The sequence below is a fragment of the Carica papaya genome, chromosome 6 (assembly GCF_054855325.1).
Source record: "Carica papaya isolate Zhongbai chromosome 6, ASM5485532v1, whole genome shotgun sequence".
Classification (NCBI taxonomy): domain Eukaryota; kingdom Viridiplantae; phylum Streptophyta; class Magnoliopsida; order Brassicales; family Caricaceae; genus Carica; species Carica papaya.
The window spans coordinates 26,527,675-26,542,175 of NC_142314.1; the positions used below are offsets into that span (position 1 = coordinate 26,527,675).

Sequence of the window (14,501 nt, forward strand, 5' to 3'; positions counted from 1 at the left end):
GTACCTTGGTTAGAATTGGTTCTTTTTAATTCTTAATATTGTTAATAAATTAAACTCTGGGGTGTTCCAGGGTTGTTTATTAGTAAGAGTTAATCAAAGAGCATATCTTGGTTAATTTAAAACTAAGGAAATATTGGTTATCAGGAGCATCTCTAATAACTATAGCCAATTTATTAAAAATTGGTAAAATTCATCTTTGTATCAAGGATCGATTATATGAAATGAAACTGAGATTATTTCTTTAAGTGGAGTTTGTGCATATTGATTTTTATTTCATTTGATCTGTTGATTTATTTTTTGCTTATTCATTTTAATTGTTTAATTGTTTCATTTTTATTTCAAAACAAAATCCTTTTTTTTTAATTTTAATTGCTAGCCATAAGAGAATATTGTATCTTAATGCTTTGTGAATTCAACCATATTCATTGCTACTATAATTTAATTTATTATTAGAATTGAAATTTATTTTTGATAGATTTGACAACCATCACCACCACTCCGAGGGATCGAGCATCAGATCGATTTTGTCCTTGGTGTAACCATACCCAATTGACCTACCTATCGACGTAATCTTGAGGACATAAAGGAGATTCAGAAACAAATAGAGGAACTATTGGGAAATGGACATGTTAGGGAGAGTCTAACTCCTTGTGCTATTCCAGTGTTGTTGGTACCCAATAAGGATGGTTCTTGGAGGATGTGTTTTGATGGCAAATCCATTAATAAGATCATGGTAAAGTATCAACACCCTATCTCTATGCTAGATGATATGTTGGATGAGCTCACTGGTTCAACCATCTTCAACATTCTTTGTGGAGAAACCTTCATAAAAATGTTTAAGATAGTGTATGTTCACCTTAAAAATTTTATGTGTGTTAAGATTCTTGATTTTGATAGCACCATGAGGAAATATGTTGTTGATGAGGAATGACCCTATCCACCTTGACCTCCGTTTCCTGGGGAACAACTTAAGTTAGGAATCAAAGAAGCGGCCTTTTTGCCCAATTGAGAATTGCTTCCTAGAAAGCTTTTGGTCGTGGAATATTTTTGCCTTTTTCTTGTAAATTCTAGAATTCTCATAAGCCATATTTCGTATTTCTTCTAGTTCTTGTAGCTGTAGCTTCAGATACTCCCTAGCTTCCTCTATCTTTATGCTACATCTCTTGATAACCCAATATGCTTTATGCTCTAGCTCAATGGATAAATGACAAGTTTTCCCATAGATTAAGCGGTTAGGAGACATTCCAATTGGCATCTTGAACGCTATTCGATAAGCCCATAGAGCATCATCAAGCCATAGACTCCAGTCTTTTTTGTTTAGGTTGACCATTTTTATCTAAGATGGACTTGACTTCTCGGTTGAAAACTTCTGCTTGTCCATTGGTTTGTGGGTGGTAGGTAGTGGATGTGTAATGAGTAACATGATATTTTTTTAAGATAGATTCCACCACTCGATTGCAAAATTGAGTTCCGGATCACTTATTATTTCCCTTGGGATTCTAAACCTCATAAAGACCTGTATTTTCAAGAAATTGACAACTACTTTAGCATCATCGGTTTGGGTAGCTTTCATTTCGACCCATTTGTGAACATATTCCACTACTAGCATGATATAAGTATTGTTGAAGGAAGAGAAGAATGGTCCCACGAAGTTGATGCTCCACATATAAAAAATGCACATACCAGAATGAGTGTGAGTGGCATTTGATCTCTGTGGCTAATGTTTTTCATGCATTGGCAGTTTTCACATGTTTTGTAGTAGGTATATGAATCCTAGAATAATGATGACCAGACCAGACCACACTCTAGTAGCTTTCGGGCTATTCACTTTGGTCAAAAATGCCCCCCCACATGCATGTCCACATACATGTGAGTGACAAAATTTTAGCATAGAGGCTACTTCGACTTCTGGAATGCATCTCCTGATTAACCGATCTGAATAATGTTTCTACAGGCATGAGTCATCCCATACGTACTGCCTTACTTCTCTTTTTATCTTTTCTTTCTCAGCCCTTGGTAGATTAGCTGGTAATTCATGGGTAACAAGGTAGTTGACGATGTCTGCATACCATGGGGCTGTATGCTGAATCGCGAACAAGTGTTTATTTGAAAAGTCATTGCCCAACGGTGGTTTGCTACTGGGATGAATAATATATACTATCGCGAATAAATATGTTAAAGTGGTCCGCTACCAAATTCTCCATCCCCTTTTTGTCCTTTATTTCAAGGTCAAATTCTTACAAAAGAAGTATCTATCGTATTAACCTCAATTTTGCCTCTTTTTTCTTCAAAAAGTACTTCAGTGTTGCATGATCTAAGAAGACAATCACCTTTATTCCCAACAAGTATGAGCAAATTTCTCCTAGGCAAACATAACAGTGAGCAACTCTTTCTTTGTGGTGGAATAGTTTATTTGGGCATTATTAAGGGTGCGGGAGGCATAGTAAATTACATGCGGGTCTTTTTCTATTCTCTACTAGAGTACTGCACCCACTGCTTAGTTGCTTGCATAAGACATTACTTCAAATGGCAAGTCCTAATTTGGTGGCTGTATGATGGGTACTATCACTAGTTTCTCCTTACAACTTTCGAATACTTCATTGCAAAGTTAATCAAAGATAAACTCGACATCTTTTTGAAGCAAATGACATAGAGGTTATGTGATCTATGAGAAGTCCTTAATGAACCTTATATAGAAACTGGCATGCCCAAGGAAGAAGTGTATCTCTTGTACGTTTTTTTGGGTGAGACAATGATTTAATAACGTCTACCTTTGCTTTATCAACTTCTATTCCCTTGGAAGACACCACATATCTCAGAATCAACCTTTGATTCACCATAAAGTGGCACTTTCCATAATTGAGAACAAGGTTGGAGTCAAGGTAACGCTTAAACACCTTCATGAGGTTATCAAGGCATTCATCAAAGGAATTCTTGTAGATTGCGAAGTCATTCATGAAGACTTTTATGCTTTTCTCCACAAAATCAGAAAAGATACTGACCATGCATCTTTACAAGGTGACAAGTGCATTACAAAGGTTAAACAACATCTATTGGTAGAAAAAAGTCCTGAAAAAGCATGTGAAAGTGGTTTTTTCTTAATCTTCAAGGGCGATTGAAATTTTGTAAAATCTAGAGTAGCCATCCAAATAACAATAATGGGTTCTGCCAATCAGTCTCTTTAGCATCTGATCGATAAAAAGCAACAAAAAGTGGTCATTTTTTATTGAGGCATTTAGGTTGCAATAGTTGACGCAGACCCTCTATCCATTTTATACTATTGCTAAAATTTTTCTCCTTCTTAATTCTTTATCACGATGACCCTTGTTTTCTTTAGCACAACCTACACTGTGCTTACCCAGCTGCTGTCTGAGATTGGGTAGATGACCTCGACATCCAGCAGTTTCAAAACTTTTGTCTTCACCACTTCCATCATCGGTGGGTTCAAACGTTGTTGAGCTTGTCTGCTTGGTTTACTACCTTCTTCTAGTAGGATCCTGTACATGAAAGTAGAGGGTGAAATTCCCTTGATATCTTCACCAATTTTTTTTCTTCATATTGGCTGAGTTTGTTGGAGGTTATCACCGAGAAAGTCTTTTATTCACCTAAAAAAATGAACTTGAGATGTTCGGGTAGTGGTTTCAATTCTATCTTGGGGGCCTACAAAATAGAAGGTGGAATTTTTGTGTGAGATATGGAGAGATCAAGTTGAGAGGTCATACCTTTTATTTTCTTAAGGGAGTCAAGTTCAAACATGACTTTTTGCAATCACTGGTCAACCACATGGTCCCATTCCAAGATCTGCATACTGTAAGCATCTAAATCATTGCAAAGTGCAATACTTACCTTGTTTCCATGGCTTAGGTTGAAGTACTTTTAACTCAAGATATCAACGATATCGATGCTGTACACATAAGACAAATCAACAAGATATTTTATAGCATCATACACATTAAATCTTACAATCTCGTCATCGAATTCTATAATGAATCCATTTTGGACATCTATTTTTGTGTTAGTTGTGCTTAGAAAAGGTCTGCCTAATAGGATCTTAGAGGAACTTGGAGATTTGTTGTCCTCCTATCTAACACATAAAAGTTAGCTGGGAAGATGAGGTTGTTCACTTAAGCTAACACGTCTTATAAAACTCCTTCAGGGTAGACAACGGATCTGTCTACTAATTGGATGATAACTCCTGTTTCCTTCAGTTGTTATGCGCCCAACTTGGAGTTGACAGACATGGGCATTACATTGATTAAAGTTCTAAGGTCTCACTTGGCCATCCTTATGCCCAAGGTCCCTATTTTATAAGAAGTGATGAACATACCTTGATCTTTACATTTGGGATGCAACTTCCTCCGTATGATAGCAAAGACGTTCTCCCCCATACTTATTCTTTTGTTGCTGCTTAGTTGTCTCTTGTGGGTGTATAATTTTTTTAGGAACTTAGCATATCTAAGTATTTGTTTAATGCCATCAAGAAGAGGGAGATTGACTTCAACTTTATAGAATGTTTCTAAGATTTTCTTATCCTTTTTTTTTGTTTTTTATTTTGGTAAATCTTTGCATAAATGGTTGTTTGATTTAAGACAACATTAGGTGATCAGAGTATGTCTTATTCAGAGGCGCACTATCGTCTGTAGTTCCCCCAGTAGCCTTGCTCAAGGCTTGCAGCTCTACTTCCTCTTACAACCCTCGGTAAATGGTTATTTTGATAGGATTTTCTGGTAATTCTTTCTTACTTCATAAGGTGATGACACTAACGTTAAACCGCAGGTTCACTTCTGTTCGGAAGGGTAATTTTCCCAGAGATTCCAACTTGCTCATGGAAGTTACGAATTGGCTGACTTGCGTTTCCAATTTTTGAATGCTAGCTCTTGTCTCATGTTGAAATTGTTGGGTATTAGTGGCAAGTGATTTAACAATCTCTTCGAGGGACATACCTTGTTTGGAAGGCTCTATTTGCAGTGGTGGAGGTGGTCTATTTGGGTATTACTGGTAGTTTTGCTGTCTCGCTTCAAAGTTAAAATTGGGGTGGTCTCTTCATTTGGGATTATACGTGTTGGATAAAGGATCATACCTCTTTTGTGTTTAAGTTAGGAAGCCACCCATCATGTTGACTTGCTGCTGGTCATCATCCTGAAATGTAGGGCACATATCTCTGAAGTATCTCGAATGTGCACAAATTTCGCACACTCTGGCTCACTGGTTGATTTTTGTAGCCATGTTTTTTACCAAATTAGCTAGCTCAAATATTTGAGACTTAAAGGTAGAGATACTTACCTTATTCACTCTCCGAGGGGTGTCCTAGGTTGTATCCGAATTGCTGGGAGGTGACTGCCATGGTGTTTTGTTTACTATGGGTCCACCACTTGCCGCGTCTAACATTCTTCTTTCCATGGGCAATAGTCCTTCATAAAGGTAGTGAATGAGGGATTGTTCTGAGATGTTGTGATGTGGATAGCTTGCGCACAATCGTATGAACCTTTCCCAGTAATCATGTAAGCTCTCAGAATCCCTTTCTTGAATTTTGCTTATTTCCCTCCTAATGTTGGCTGCCCATTATGCTAGAAAGAAATGTTTTAAGAAGGCTTTTACCATCTCTGTCCAAGTCGAGATCGATCCTAGGGATAGGTAAAATAGCCAATCTTTGGCTACATCATCCAAAGAAAAGGGGAATGCCATCAATTTTATATGTTCTTTGGATACTCTATGCTTGAGCACACAACATGAAATTCCTTGAGGTGCTTATGTGGGTTTTAATTCTCTAAACTTCTGAACTTTGGTAGTAAGTGAATTAAGCCAGATTTCAACTCAAAAGCTACGTTTAGATTTGGGTAAGTGATGCAGAGGGGCTACTGGTTGATAGGCAGTGCTGCAAATTCCCTCAATGTGCGCTCTTGTTCCATGCTCTCTATCTCGGGCGGGGAAGATGGTGTGCAGTCTTGATGTGTCTCCCTTATCTCTTAAGTCTATTTTCTTAGACTTTTGGTGGTCTTCTAAATCTCCGAATGATAGTGTTGTAAAACGACATCATTATCACCCACTTTTAGGTTGTTAAACTTGATCATATGTCATCTAATCCGACCTATTTTCTAAGTTTTATTGTGGGGCAAGATATAAAGACGAAATAAAGAAAAGTAACATGAAAAGGGGAAGAGTTCACGAAAAGAGTCATGAGCCCAGAAACAGGTCTTGCCTCAAATAACTTAGTCTTAGGCAAGGCTAAGGGTCGCGCACAGTAGCTGACTTAAATGAAAATGTATGCTTTTTAAATATGAGAAAGATCTTATTCTAGCCAAGATATGGGGCTGAAAATAAAGAAAAGATTATTTTGGAAAGCTAGCGATAAACCAAAAATCAAGGTTTAATCAACAAAAGAAGAAACACTATCCCCTTTTGCTATATAAATTATGGCTACTAAGCAGAACGAGGATCCATCTTCTTCTCGACACCGCTCACAACAACGACTAAAGATTTTGCACCTCTTTGGATTTCCTTTCATCTCTTTTCTTCTCTTTAGTCTTCAAGAACTTGTTTTGTATTAAAGACCACCATGAGTGATTAATTAATTTATTATTCCTGGTTGATAGATCTTGCAAGCTCCAGCAATGTATTTGTGAGATTTAATAGAATTAATCTAAGTTTTATTTTAGAGATGATATTTATTTACTTCCTACACCTATATATATATATATATATATGTTATTTTTAATCTGTTTGAATAGGGCCCATCATACGAGAAGAGAAACCGCAAGCAGCTAGCTGAATCCCTCAAATTCGTAATTATTTCAATAGTTCGGCACTAAGTAGGGATCAATGTTGTACCGAGGAGGTAAGTAATCTAATTGACTAGTTGATGCAGATGAATCTAACAACTTAAATAAGGTCATTCTAGCTCTCAAGGTTGTTGACAAGTTAAATCTTGTGGACGTTCTCAGGACTGCTTAGTAAAGAAAAACAAATTAATGAACTTTTCTTAGTTGGTTTAAGAATATGAAAGGATTAGTAGTCGGAACGTTTTTTGACAACTATAACTGATTTACCATATTTTGGGTAAAACGAATCCTTACATCTATTATTAATTATGTTACTGTAGCTAGCTATTTCATCAATTAGGAATTCTTCTTATAATTGATTTAGTTTCTAACTTGCGGGCAAGAGTTCGGTTTATATTACTTTGCTTATTTCTTATTTCATATTTTGCATTGATGTTGAATATTTAAAAACCCTGTTTTATTTGTTTTCTATTCGTTGGTCAAGGAAGAAAATTAATTTCTAATTTCCTGTAGATTTGACCATTCTTACCACTATTACAATATTATTTTATTGATTAATTATGAATTTATTTTGGTGAATTCGACACCCATTAAATTTTGGTACTGTTGTTAGGGAGTTAAGATTAACTAATTGTTTTTTCTTTTTATGACTAGGACTAATCGCGAAGAACCTCTTCTTTACGATCAGAGATCAAGAAAATCCTAAAAAGCTTAAGGAAACAAACGTAGGTAAAGAGAAGAACATGTCAACAGGACACGATTTTTGCAGACAACAGCGTAGCCATTGAAACCGAAGCAAAAACTGAGCAGATGGCTGATGAATGCACCTTAAGGGAGTTGGCAACCCTGATTACCAACCAACAACCCCTTTACATCATTTGTCCAGCTTTGGAAGCTGCGTTTGAGTTAAAATCTGGGCTGATTCATTTACTACCAAAGTTTCAATGATTGGAGAATGAAGACCTGTATAAGCATGTCGAGAAATTCCATATTGTATACTAAAGTAAGAAGCCGTAAGGAGTCTCTGAAGAACAAATAAAATTAATAGTGTTCTCATTTTCTTTAAATGGTATATATAACTAAAGGTTGGTTATTTTATTTAACTCCTAGTTTGATTACTACTTGAACTGATATGGTAAAAGTTTACTAAACAGATTTTTTCTCACCTCCAGACCTCCTAGAATAAGGAGAAAAATATGTAGAATCAAACAAAGAGAGTCTGAGAGCCTCTATAATTATTGGGAAAGATTCAGGCGGTTGTGCAAAAGTTTCCCACAACATAACTTCTCCGAACAATCTCTCGTCCACTATTTTTATAAAGGGTTGCTACCTACGGAAAGAAGAATGTTAGATGTAGCTAGTGGCGGTGCCATAGTGAACAAAGCACCTTGAGAAGCCACAGATTTGATAGCAATTGGCTTCCACCTCACAACAATTTGGAGTAGCATAGGATACCCTAAGAAGGGTCAATGAGGTAAGTATTTCTTCTATTGAATCCCAAATTTCTAAACTAACTTATTTAGTGAAAAATATGGCTACAGGGAATAACCCTCAGGCATGGGTTTATGGAATTTGTGCACAATCTGGACATCCTACGAACATGTATCTTTTAATTCAAGAAGATGAACAACAACATGTCTATGCTATTAGAGAATTTTTGGGTTAAACACAAAGGAGTATGACCAATTTTCTGACACTTATAACCCGGGATGGAGGGATCATCCTAACTTTGGCTATGGAGTAAAATCACTGAATTTCCAATAATATCAGCGAAGATTGTCTCCACAATAATAATCAGTATCTCCAAAACAAGGTATGTCTCTTGAAGAAATTGTTAAATCATTTGCTACTAATACCCAACAATTTCAAAAGGAAATAAGAGCAAGCATTCGAAATTTGGAGAGCCAAGTAAGCCAATTAACAACATCTATGAGTAAGCTAGAATCCTACGATAAATTACCATCTCAAACCAAAGTTAATCCAAGAAAAAATATATGTAATCACATTTATAAGTGGTAAAAGATTGCTAGAAAATCCTAGTCGAGTAAGCCTTGGACAAAGCTTACAGAAAAACACAAAACCAAAAGCTGTAGTTGATGGTAAGACACACAAAACAAACCCAGATTTGACCAGCTAGCATCATTTAAAATCCCTCCATCATTTCTATAAAGATTTACACAATTAAGAAAAGAAAGAAAACATACGGAGATCCTAGAAACTTTTTGCAAAGTTGAGGTAAATATTCCTTTACTTAGTATAATTAAACAGGTACCTCGATATGCCAAGTTTTTAAAAAGTTGTGCACCAATAAGAAAAAGTTGAGGGTAATGAAAAGATAAGTATGGGGAAAAATATTTCAGCTATAATTTAAAAAAAACTACCCCCGAAAGGAAAAGACCAAGGTATATATGCTATTTGTTGCATGATAGACACTTTAGAAGTAAAGAAAGCCATGTGTGATTTAGGAGCATCAATAAACGATATTGTCTATTTATTCAAGGTTAAATGCTAGTCTATTAAAGAAATATTGTTATAATTCAGCTAGTTGATAGATTGGTTGCTTATCCTGAATGAATTCTAGAGGATGTGTTTATCAAAGTTGATAATCTCATTTTTTCCGCTGATTTTTATGTGTTAGATATAAAAGATGATAAATCATTTAATCTCTCTAATAAAACCTTTTCTTAGTACGGTCAAAATGAAAATAAATGTGTAGGATGGTACACTTGCTATAGAATTTGATGAAAAAATTGTAAAATTTATTGTTTATGATGATATGTGTTGTGTGTATGGTGTTGATATTGTAGATTCTCTAAGTTAAAAATAATTTGATTCAAGGCATGATGATAAGCTAAACATGGTGCTTTCTATTGATTTTGATGTGGATAACTTAAAAATTTTAGAAGAGGATCTTGTTATTGAAAAAAATCTACAAGATATAGTGTTTAAACATCAAAGGAGCGATGCATCGTGGGCTGAATTTCCAATGTTTGACACAAAATGTCTACCTTCTGTTTTGTAAGCACCAAAACTGGAGCTCAAATCGCTGCCTGAACATTTGAAATATGTGTTCTTAGGAGGATAGGAGATCCTTCTGATGATAAGTTATAACGAGCTAAATAGGCTATAAAAAGATAAACTGATTTGAGTGCTTAATAATTTCATAATGTCTAGCCTAGGATGTTAAACAAGGGTGCTAAATAGGAGGCAACCCATTTGATTTTCTTTTCCTTTATTTCCAAGATTTTTTAATTTTAATTTCATTTTTTTTCATTATTTTTCATTTTTTTCTATCGTCTTATTCCTTATTTTTCTTAACTGGAAGCTTTTCTGATCACTTGTAGCTTTTTAATGGAGGAGGCAAGAATAGAATTTCTAGGTTTTAATATAGGATGTTTGTATAAGCCTTGCCCCAAGGCTTATGCTGCAGCCACATAACGCCTATTCTATTTATTTTGCCCTAACACCTCAAATGACTAAGTTACCCACATTACCCTATTCGTTTAACACCGACACCCACTTCCCTCTCCTATTAAATCAACTTCATATTTCTTTTTCCTCGCTTATAACCTCCACCAAACTAAATCTCCTGAACTCCAAAACACCACAAAGCAACCCAAATGAGAGAGAAGAGGATTTTCCCTAGGCATGGCTGATTCAAAAATAAACAGTCACGGCCTGCTGGTGAGGTAGAAGAACAAACACGATCGCCTCCAGCAGAAATCGAACCACATGTCGCACAAGAGGAAATAACCCAAGTCAGTAGCTCAAGCTGTTAAGGTTACCCCCTTGCGTCAAGTCCAGATGATGATTTCTAGTGTACCCCACCTCCAAGTATAGTAACTAGGGGAGTTAATCTTTCATTTTATTTTTATTTTTTATTATTTGCATCATATTGGGGACAATGTGTAGTTTAAGAATGGGGAGAGATATTCTACATTTTGTATCTTAGGTAGCTAGTTTTTGTTTTTAGCATCTCATTCTAGGTATTTAGATCTTTCCTAATTTTTACCACACCATATATACACCTCCAACAATATTTTACTCAAATTTTCACAACTACCTCTATTATTTTTAAATAACTCAAATGAGATATTTTAAAAATCGAATTGCATTATCACCATCTCCTAGGAACTGTAGCTTGTTTTTTCATCTTTTCACACTATAAATGGTTATCTTTGTTTACATGTTAAACATGACTTGTTTGAAGGTTGTCTATCTAAAAAAATAATAATTTTCTCTTATTTTTTCGTGAATATTAATATTTAGAAAGAACTCTTCTATAACTTATTCAGAATTGTGTGCTTTGAATGAATAAATCAAATTGGTTATCATGTGATGAATGAGATGGAGCATAAAATTCACTCATTTGAAAAAATAGTTGGAGTAAAAGTGTGAAATGGAGTATAAAATACACTCATAATAAAAGAAAAAAAGAGAGAGCACGAATAATAATCTACTCCTCTAGTCAAATGACTATGAGTAGCATTAGTAGCCACTTGAAACTATGACCAACTGAGTAACTGGGTGTATTCATAAAAAATGTTTGCTCTCGTGTTAAAAGGTTGGTGACATTTCAAGCAAGCAAAAAAGTACTCAACCTTTCTATTTTTAGCATGAACTAATTAGATGAATCCTTATATCCAAACAGGTTTGGTGCTTGCTCTATTAGGTATTGACTATTCCCTTCCATGAAATTATTTATGTGCTAAATTGACAAAAATCTCACATATCGTGTTGGGATGTTGTTAAAATGATTATTCATTAGTATGGTTCCATGAAACTCAAGTCTAAAAATTACTAGTTGATGGTTATTCTTGCAATTTGAGGGTTGAAGTGTAACATTTAGCATGTGATAAAATGATTAGAGTAAGTGAGTTGAAGGTGAAGAGGTGGGGATTGATGGAGTGTACTGTATAGTCTTTGAGGGGAAACACAAGATAAATGTGGAGGAGTTTAATAGTGTCTTAAAACGACATCATTATCACCCATTTTTGGGTTATTAAACTTGATGATATACTATCTAATCTGAGTTATTTTCTGTATTTTATTGTAGTACAGGATATAAAGACGAAGTAAGAAAAGACAACATAAAAAGGAGAAGAGTTCATGAAAAACGTCATCAGCCTAGAAATAAGCCTTGAGTAAAGGTTAGGTTCAGCAAACAGCAGCAGATCTTACCCCCATACAATTTAGCCTTGGGCAAGGTTAAGGGTTGCACACAGTAGCTGATTTAAATGAAAATGCATGCTTTTTAATTCTGGAAAAGACCTCATTTTAGCCAAGATTTAGGGCTGAAAATTAAGGAGAGATTATTTTGGAAAGCTAGGGATAAGTCAAAAATCAAGGAAAAAGATCCTAATCAACAAAAGAAGAAACTCTAGCCCCTTTTTGCTATATAAATTCTGGTTGTCAAGTAGAACGAGGATCCATCTTTTTCCCGATGCCGCTTATACCAGCGGTTGAGGAGTTCACACCTCTTTTCATCTCCTTTCTTCTCTTTATTCTTCAAAAAATAGTTTTGTATTAAAGTGTCGTGGCCCGCCCCCTCTTCTTTTGGGGCGTGTCCGAAGCACACTTATACTTTTCACTTAACTAAATAACAAAAATTAACTTTCATTAATATACAGAGTATGCAGAAGTATTACATCCCTTAAACAATGTACATAAGCTACAATACAATACAAGGCTCTAAAATGTTTTTTCTTTTCTTATAATACAAAAGTACAAATTAGTAACCTGATCTCTAACTTCTCAATTTCTGTTTCATATCACATACTATTTTACAGCGGAATCCTCATTATCTGAAAATGATGGGGGAGTGAGATATACTATCCAGTAAGAAAATATTATAATATACAACTAATACATGCAATATATATAGATTTCACACATATAAAAACATATATATCTTATACACTTTCTAAAAAATATATTCACTTTTCCTAAAAACATATGCATAGTCAAAAACAAAATTCAGAATCACTATTCAGAAAACCCATTGCTACATTATACAATGCGCTACACTCTCACATGTACCAGATCACTTAGCAGGTACAGTGCGTTACATTATACAACGAGCCATATGTCCCATAATCAGAAAATAGATTCACTTTGCTACATTGTACAATGAGCTCCACTTCATCATTGTTATGGAGGGCCATTCATATCTTTCTACTGCCATGCATGTTAGGCACACACTTAACACTTAACACTTTCCCATACACCCAAAAATAGAACGGTTATGTATGGGTTCATACTTATCACTTTTTCACTACACCTGTAAACGGAACGGTTATGTAGGGGCACACTGAAGCCTAGCATTATGTAGGTACTTTTGGAATAGCTCACCTCAATAACCAGTTATGCGTATTTATTAAAATCACTTTCCAAAATATATAAAAAAAATAACACTCAAAACACAATAACACTTTCACAAACATTTGCATTTTATATATGAAAATACGTATAAAATGCTAATGAAAACACTTAAAAACTATATAGACCATGAAATCACAACATCCACTTACTATACTGAAAATACTTTTGAAACACATCGAAAACTACGTAGGCTATAGAATCACAATGCTCACTTAACTCGAGTCCAATGTAATCAATCTAAACTTTGCATATTCTAACAATCTCCCCCTATATTTTTCTCAGTTTTCTCTAGTCATTCCGTCAGAGTCTTCCATTAAAAATACTTGAATTTTATCTTTTCACTCGGGCAAAGTCTCCCCATATATTTCCTCAAATTCTTACCAAAATTTCGGCAACATCTCCCCTTAGAATTATCATTATTTAACACTAAATTTTTTTCTCATTATAGGTAAATTAATTTTCGTGAAAAGAAACTCGAAAATACATACCTCGCAAAACACGTTACTTTATATCCGGTAGAGTCCCAGCTTAATTTCTAAGATTTTTCTCTCAAATATCTAGCAGAGTTTTGAAATGCTTTTGAGAAATATTTAGCCTTAAAAATATCCCTCACATCAATCAAAAACCATCCTCAAAATTTCAAGACAAATAGAATTTAGATGAAGGAGAAAACTTACCTTAGGCTCGTGAGTTCTCCCATGATTGGTTGTGAGTCTTTATTTTCCTTTGCTCTTCTTTCATTGGTTTTCTCCCCTCTTTCTTCCTTCATCTCTCTTTTTCTTACAATTTAGGTAGAGCTTTCTCAAGGAAAAATTCTTAAATTCCTTTAATTTCCATTACTTTTATTTGGTTTCTTCATTTTTTCTCTTTTTTCCTCTTTTCCTTCTCTCTCTTTTTTCTCTCTCTAACCTTGCTTTTTCTCAACTCTAGAATGCTTTTCCCTTCTTCCTAAACCCCTAAATATATAGGAGGGACGTCCATGCAAGTTGATAAGCATGGGAGAGGTGGCAAAATGTGATTGGCCATTTAAACCTCCTCAAGCTTCATCCTTATCCTTATCTCTTCCTTTCCTTAGTCTTTAAATAATGCTAGAGTATTCTAATCTTATCTTATCCAGACTCCTCCCCCATTTTATCCACCTTCCAGGAGCTTCCATACCAAATTTGGGCTCCATTCAATATGTTTTGTGCTGCCTTAGGCCCACATAAACCCATAAGGCCCAAAGCTACGCTCCATGCACATGCCTTCACTTCAAAAAGCCATGACTTGCTCGATTCTTATGCATTTTCAGCCCATTTTACCTTTATTTCTTTTCAGGGTTTCATCTACTTACCAACCAAA

General features: G+C 35.1%; 2 long non-coding RNA genes across 3 annotated transcripts; one reads left to right on the plus strand and one right to left on the minus strand.

The window, feature by feature from the left end:
- Nucleotides 1–237: 237 nt before the first annotated feature.
- On the plus strand, nt 238–10,804 carry LOC148253458 (uncharacterized). Of its 2 annotated transcripts, none has more exons than XR_015812795.1 (3): nt 238–8,253; nt 8,321–8,592; nt 10,124–10,804. It is a non-coding gene; the product is annotated as an uncharacterized LOC148253458 (long non-coding RNA). The 2 variants fall into 2 exon arrangements; XR_015812796.1 differs by having other exon boundaries at nt 238–7,782; nt 7,934–8,592.
- Nucleotides 10,805–12,298: 1,494 nt separating this feature from the next.
- On the minus strand, nt 12,299–14,169 carry LOC148253459 (uncharacterized). Its single transcript, XR_015821566.1, has 2 exons — nt 13,838–14,169; nt 12,299–12,583 (listed from the first exon to the last, which is right to left on the minus strand). It is a non-coding gene; the product is annotated as an uncharacterized LOC148253459 (long non-coding RNA).
- Nucleotides 14,170–14,501: the final 332 nt, after the last annotated feature.